General features: G+C 50.0%; 1 pseudogene; it reads left to right on the forward strand.

Moving 5' to 3' along the window:
* Positions 1–272: 272 nt before the first annotated feature.
* Positions 273–576, forward strand: LOC123048679 (hydrophobic protein LTI6A-like; annotated as a pseudogene).
* Positions 577–7909: the final 7333 nt, after the last annotated feature.

Here is a 7909-nt window from a genome sequence, read left to right on the forward strand (position 1 = left end):
TGTGCTGGTCGTCGACAACGACGCAACTCCGGCGGGACATAGACGCCCAAGGTACGTACGTCGTTCTTGCCAACTCTTCCATCTCCTCTCATGCGTGGCTTGCATGATGCAGATCCGACCCCCCATCCTTCCTTCCTTGTGTTCGCGGAACGACAATGGCAAGGGGACGACCGATGTGCGTGGTGGACCAGGAGCTGGAGAACCATCTCGCCCTCCATGTTCACATCACCTTCCTTTGCTTTCCCTTGGACACTTGGAGAGAGAGAAGGAAGATGGCGGATGAGGGGATGGCCAACTGCATCGACATCATCCTCGCCATCATCCTGTCGCCGCTCGACGTCTTCCTCAAGTTCGCCTGCGGGGTGAGTTGCCCGAGCTTTGTCCCAGTCCCGTGCTAGCTGCATGTTTAAACTTCACAGTAGATTCTCTCCTGAGCGTGATTCCGTCGAGAGTTGGGTTAACTAACTGCTGGTGCTGAACGTGCTTTTGCAGATCGAGTTCTGAATCTGCGTGCTGCTCACCTTCTTCGGCTACCTCCCTGGCATCATCTACGCCGTCTGGGTCATCACTAAGTAGGTGTCGGAGGGGCTCCTCACCTCTGGCTGCCTCTAGGTATGCATGCACCGATGCGCCTTGGAGGAACTTGTCATGTTTCCCGGTTATTTTCTGTTCAGTACAGTCCTCTGCAGAATTTACAACAGCAATTTTTACTATATGAAGAAACTAAACAGATATAGTCTGTCGTATTCTTAACAACACAAAATGATGCATCTTCCAAGCAAAAGTAATTTTGCATATCCAAAAGAGAAGCGCCCTGTAGCATGTTGTTACTTCCATCTCTGTTCAAAAAATAGAGGAACCATCTTTTTTGGTTCAGATAATTGCAAGGAAATTCCTGAAGTGATCCATGTTTCCTCTGGTTGTTGTTTGTGCCAGGTGACCCAAGGTTGCTCAAGAGGAGCAGCAGCCGCACAAGAGTATCTGAAGATGACTCCTCCGTTTCTAACCCATCCCCTTCCTTCCACAGTTTTGGATGATGAACTTGATCCTCCTTAATTAATTAATTTCTCATCGTGCTTAATTAGCTGTAAATGTGCCCCCGTATTGAAGAAGAAGAAGATAATACAAATGTAATTTAATTGGATGGTCCCTTTCATCGTGCTTAATTAGCTGTAAATGTGCCTCCCTTACTAAAGAAGATAAGAATCCATATGTGTTATGCAAAATTAACTTTGTCATCTTGTAAGCACTCTAGACAGTGTCTAGAGGGTGAAAATATGAGAACAAAAAAGAATTACTGGATTAATTTAAAACATCCATCCTTTACTCTGTCCATGTCATTGTTATTTACCCCTGGGAGTATTTTTAACTTGAAAATATCTGGTGAACTGCCATTTCGAGTACATTTGCTTGCTCTGTTAATTTTTTCAGTTACTCCATCTTACTCTGTTAAGTAAAATTTGATATGTGGAGTAGCAGCAGTAAGCTAGACCCTCCATCTTGCTCTGTACATAGTTAAAGCTACTGAATATTTAATAGTATTTTCAGTAAGTATTCTGAACATGCTTCTGAATATTTCCAGATTTTGAACATGCAAGCAAATCTGCAGGAGTAAACAAGTTCTTGCAATAGATATTGCAAGTGTTTTATCTAAACATCTACTCTCACCGAAGATATTTCAAGTGGTCTGGCCAGATTTTCTCAGTTTGCAAGTTTACTTACTTTTCCAGTTAATTAACTGGACATCTTGGAGTAGTTAGAAAATCATGAATTATTTGCAGAAAACCATAGAAGTATTGTACTCCAGGGTGCATTACTTACATAAACTTGCTTGCAAGCTTATTTTCGACTCACGTATTCTGAAACTGAAAAAGCTTAGTTAACTTCTATAGTACTTTGGGTAAAAATGGAATGGTTCCATCCTGCACAACATACTTTGAGTGAATGTTGAGTACTGTATGCACTTGTGTAATATATGTTGGTTGATGAATGCCTGGGTGTGTCACTGCTTGTTCCATGCTACATTTCGGAATTGTTCATTTTTGTGTTATGACAACTTCACTGCATCCTGCCGAAACCTTTTTAAAATCTTGCAGATTCTAGTGCTACCACACAACTAGATCAGTATTTGATTACTATTACAAGTGGAGGTCTAAATCAGCAGAGAACAGGGGTGAGATGTACATGTCCCAACCTCCTTCCCTCCCATGTATGAATACACTCTCAAGTAGTCATTTTTTTGAATGGGCATATGATAAGAACTAAGAATTCACCTTCACTAATTGTCTATGATATTTCATCAGGATCTATAAGTACTTGAGGTACATATTGGCCGCACCACCAATTTGTGTAGTTCTTGGGCCCTCTTGGTAGTGGGTTCTCAGTAGGACTATAGAGTTGATAGTATGCTTCTATGCATCCCCATTTATGAGTTATGCAGAATAAGAATTACAATTTGCTGCAATTCAGATGTTTTGAATTCTTCAATCTTAAATTGTTCAATGATGATAGCTATCTTGCACCGTACTATAAAATCATGGATCAGCAACTAGGTGATTGTCAATCCGTTCTTGCTAGATGTGTTGTTGTTTTTCTTCTTCTAAGATAAGATGGTAGCATCACATGTCATCCTATCATGTTGTACTAGTTCCTGAAGTGTAAGATAAGATGGTGGCATCAGATGTGTGTTCTGACTTGTGACTGCTTACTACATGGATACATGCAGCTAGCTAGCAACCTAGCAGTACTAGTAAGAATATATGTGACTAATTCCCTCCCTATACCTTGTGATTGATTCCAAGTATATACAGATGCCATCTTTGTCTGGCAACATATGCACCTGATTACATTCAGGTGCATATAGTATGCTTGAACAGTGTAAACATATGCATCTGCAAAATTACCTCATTCATAGTGTGGTGCCTATGTATATCAGTTATCAATTGGCTTGATTTAGGCTATTGATAGTCAGTGTCTCAGTGACAGAAATAACTCAAAAGCTATACCTTTAGCTGTGTTGGCAATCGAATGTATATAATCGTAACCGTGAAACTAGTTATTACCGTAGCCAGCAGATCTCTTTAGTAAGCAGTAACTGGTAGTTCACATAATCGATCCCATAGATTACTTCCCCAACGTGTGTTCCAAGGGCTTTACCTATTAGAATTGATGCTTGTTTCTACTAAGTGTTGCACTTGTTTCTACTAAGTTTTAAATGTGAATCTGTTGTTTCACATATACTATATACAACTGATGCCTTGAATAAGTCAGCTCCCGTTGGATGGTGCAGTGTAGCCAATCAAGTGCGACTCATATCCAGTTGTTTTCTCACATTATTATTTGGTTATACCATGCCGCTGCCATTGTTTGCTTAAGCATGATTTGCTCCAACCTGGCATTGTGTTGTACTAGTACTAGTACATACTTCAATTGCATGCATGCATGTTTGCCGTTCCCTGAACTGTTTGCCTACTTTGCATACGGCTTCTGTCTTGCTGCTCTCTGACCTGTTGTACTGTCCATATGTTACTTGATCATTTGCAAAATATATCTCAGTTTTTGCTGTAATGAGAATGTTATATCCATGGTTTCCTGTTAAATCTAAAGTTCTGCAGCAAATTTTCATCGTTAAGAGAATTTTATATTCACGGATTCACTTGATTATGTTTCAAACTTTTCATAATTTATTATTTGCAGATGCTGGCTTTCATTCTTCCAAAGTTGGGTGTACAGGAGCTCTAGGAAGAAGAATCCTGGAGATAAACCACACCCAGCAATGCATTTTAGCTTACTAGATATAGTTATGCTTGCAGCTAGTTATGTGTATATTTAGTTGTATTTTATAGCTGAATACCAGAATTCTACTATGCTTGGCTGTTGTATGAAATATTATGCCTTATTGGCTCTTTTTGAATCAAATTATCTAATTGCACAAATATAGAACTGGTGTGTGGTACCCGAAAAGCAAACCTGGTAATTGGTTCCCATTTGACTAGTGGGACCTACCTTAAAATAGAAAAGAAACAAAAGAAAACTGACAAGTGGGCTGAAAAAGGCTAAGGCCCCAAAAAAATTGCATTGTAAAAGGTTTTGGCCCAAAACATAAAAGTCTATTGGGCTTGGCCCATGTAGCTTACCCAAATGGAAAGAAAAAACAACAAATGGGCTGAATTGTTGGGCTCGGCCCATGTAAAACACCTAATCGGACCAGGCTGAATCTTGTCAGTGACCTTTACAATTGGTCGCAATTTTGCCATGTCAGATTGCCACGTCGGATCCGACGTGGCCTGGGCAGACAGCCAGTGACGAAAACAAAAGGTCATGGGTTCAACGACCTTCTGTTTTGGTCGTAAACGTCTACGACCTTCTCACAGAGAAGGTCGTTAATTTCAGTTTACGACTGCCAGCTTTTGACCTTCTGTTTTTGGTCACAAAAAGGTCGCAAATGAAAAACTATGACCTTTCAGCGTCCAATAGTGAGGGTCACAAGTTGACATATTTCTTGTAGTGCACGCCCACCGTCAGCCGCGGGTGGCGTGGCCCATGGAGCGCCTCCACCACCTCTGCCCCAAGACCATGCCTTGGTGCCAAGGCGCGTGGCCCCATGGTGCGACCCAACGCGCTCGGTGCCCGCGCGCGAAGAGAGAAGCTGCCAAGAAATTCTTCGGCCGCGAGAAGCTGCACCTGCGCTCCTCGTGCCGCCTCACCACGACCGTGCGCCACCAGCGGTGGCGGCATGCGGACCTCATCAAGACCAAGCTCCACCTCTGAGACGGGCCCCGGTGACCACGGCCGGCTGCCGTGCCTTCACCCTCGAGCTGCGTAGGGCGCCTGGCCGGGCAAGTTCAAGCCAGATCTGCCTCCTCGCTACGACGGCACCCCCGACCCCACGGAGTTCCTGCAGCTCCACGAGCTGAGCATCTAAGCGGCTAACGGCGACGAGAAAGTCATGGCGAACTGGTTTCCCATGGCTCTCAAGGATGGCGCCCGCTCCTGGCTCCTGAACCTGCCACCGGGCTCGATCTCCTCCTGGGACGAGATGCGCGACCGCTTCATCGCCAACTTCCAAGGCACTCGCGACCGCCCGCCGGCCGCGGGTGACCTGCGCCATGCCAAGCAACAACCAGGGGAGACCCTCCAGAAGTTCATCTAGCGCTTCAACAACATTCGTCTCGAGATCCCCAAGGTGACGGACGAGGCCATCATCTACGCGTTCTCTGATGGCGTCCGCGACGTCAAGATGAAGGAAGAGCTTGCTATCCACGAGGAGCTGTGCACATCTCAGGAGCTGTTCAACCTGGCGACCAAATGTGCAAGAGCTGAGGAAGGGCGCCTCTCCCTCCTCGAGCTGCCGGCTGCGGACCCGGAGGAAAAGAAAGCCAAGGCCAAGGACGTGAAACGCAAGGGAGCAACCGTGCTCGCAGCGGAGCCTGACACCAAGTGAGGAAGAGACCAGCCCGAGTCATCCAAGAGCAGCCGTCCGTTCTGCGCCTTCCACAACCTGAACACCCACAACACCAGTGAGTGTCAAGAGCTCAGAGCCATTCGCGAAGGACGCTTCGGTCGACGCCCCAAGCGCAGCGACCGGGGCTACGGCCGAGGCGGGGGACATGGTGGCGTACGCTGGGACGACCGCGGCCCTGCCAGGAGTGGCGCGACCGCCCTCACGAGGACCGCTGGTAGGATCAGCCTCCCGAGGGCGCCTGGAGGGATCAGCCTCATGAGGATCGCCCTCAAGGCAACGCTGGGCTCCCTCCATTGCCGCCACCACCAAGAAGGAACGATGAACACCACCAAGACGAGGGGGCTGGGGGCTTCCAAGAGCCGCGTGCTATCGCTTGCATCTTGGGCAGAGCCCATGCCCCAGCCTCACAGCATATCTTCAAGCAGTTTGCTCGTGAAGTGAATGCAGTCCTCCCCAAGCTCGAGGCCACACGCCCACTCAGATGGTCCCAGTGCCCCATCACGTTCAGCTCGGCAGATTAGCTCAAGTGCGCAGCTACCACTGGCGCCCTCCCGATGTTGTGCTCCCCAGTCATCAGCAACGTGCAAGTTACCAAGACCCTCATCGACGGCGGCGCAATGCTCAACGTCCTGTCCGTCGACACGTTCGACAACCTCCAAGGGCCATATGACCATCTTCCGCCTACCAAGCCATTCTCAGGAGTGACCGACGGTTCCACTACGCCGATAGGGCAGGTCCGCCTCCCTGTCACCTTCGGGGAACGCAAAAACTACCGCACCGAGCTCATCAACTTCGACGTCGCGCACATTCGTCTACCCTACAATGCCATCCTCGGGTACCCTGCCCTGGCCAAGTTCATGGCCGTCACCCATCACGGCTACAATGTTCTCAAGATGTCGGGGAGTGGCGGAATCATCACGGTCCCATGTGAAGAGAGAGATGCAGTGTGCTCCCTCGAGCGCGCCGTCCAAGCTGCAGCAATCGACGACCCCGACAGCAAGGGCGAGGGCCCTCCTGAGGTCACCCCCAAAAAGAAGAAGCAGCTGAGCCGTGCAGGACCTCGGGAGGGTGGCGCCGCAACTGGAGCCTCGTCAGGATCGGCGCCCGCCCTAGGGGCGCCTCCCTCCATCGCATAGGAAGGCGCGCCCGGCGCCCTTCTCGGGCAGGGCTCGGGGGCTTTCTTCTAGAAGGCCTCAGACCTTGCCCACATCACGAGGGAGGCGCTTGGGCACCACTTGGAGGCGTGCTTCGCGGCATGTTTCCCTCAGGAGAACACAGTGCAAGGAGCACCCACCGATCAGGAGTTCATCACCAAGACAACTCAGGAGCTGCAGGACGCAAGGGCCATGCGCGGCGACCGCCGCTCGCGAAGCGCAGCTCCCCATCTAGGCGAGGATGCCAGGCTGCGTGTCTGCATCGACATTCCACGGCTCAACAGGGCCACTTCTCAGGAGCTCTTCTGGCCTTCGCTCGTGGGACGCTGCGAGGGCCCACCGCACAGCTACGTTCGCATGCCCTTCAGCCTGCCGAGCGTGTCGTGAGCCTATCAACGCAACCTACGGCGTGTCCTGGAAGCTCAGGAGGACAGGCACCATGCCGTCCTGGCAGAGATGGAGATGGTCCTCCAGGAACCACCTGAGCCCCCAGAGCCTCCCGAGGCTCAGGGCCCCGGTGGCTCATGAGGAGCAACCCTTTCGCCGCGCATCTTCAGCTGCCCCAACTCTCCTTCGTCGACAGAACCAGGTGACATTTTTCAAGTTCATTTAGCTGGGAGCAACCCATGGGCTGCATCATTCCCAGGCCGCGTGGGTCCGTCCCTGCGGCTTGTATCCTTGTTTACGTCTTTAAGCTTACCTTGTTGGGGGCGCCCCTCCGGCTGCATCATCCCCAAGCCTCTTGGGCCTGACCCAGTGGCATGTATCTCCCATGCATTTACTTAAGCCTGCTGCTCTCATGTTTCATCTACCCATGATTGTCACCTGCCCGATTGCCACCTGCTCGATCGTCGCCTCCCATGGGGCCTCCTCACACTGGCACGGCGCTGGTGCATGGGCCTGTCCCTGCCACGTCGACAAACCTGAGCAGTCGAGCTCTGGCTCGCGGCACGCCCCGCGCACGCCACCCCACTAGGCCCTCAGTGCCTTCATTTCCTCGCAGAGCAGCCAGAGGCAGGCTGGCAACCATAACAGCAAAATCGTGTTTCTCCTTGTGCTGGATCGCAGGGATCTCATGAAGAAGATAGCAGGCGGCACCACGAGCTTCCTTTCCTCTCGTACAATCCGCTTGTGCGTCAAAAGGGGGGCTCCTGAGCATCGCGACTCTGGAGCTCTTACTGGCTCTCCAGCCCTCACCCCCTTGCCTTGACCACGGCATCACGACCTGGCATACCAGAGGCGGCTGAGCTCGCTCGAGGGCCGGGACCTGAGGACGTAGAGCATGAAGGAG

This window comes from Triticum aestivum, chromosome 2D, assembly GCF_018294505.1.
Source record: "Triticum aestivum cultivar Chinese Spring chromosome 2D, IWGSC CS RefSeq v2.1, whole genome shotgun sequence".
NCBI classification, from domain to species: Eukaryota; Viridiplantae; Streptophyta; class Magnoliopsida; order Poales; family Poaceae; genus Triticum; species Triticum aestivum.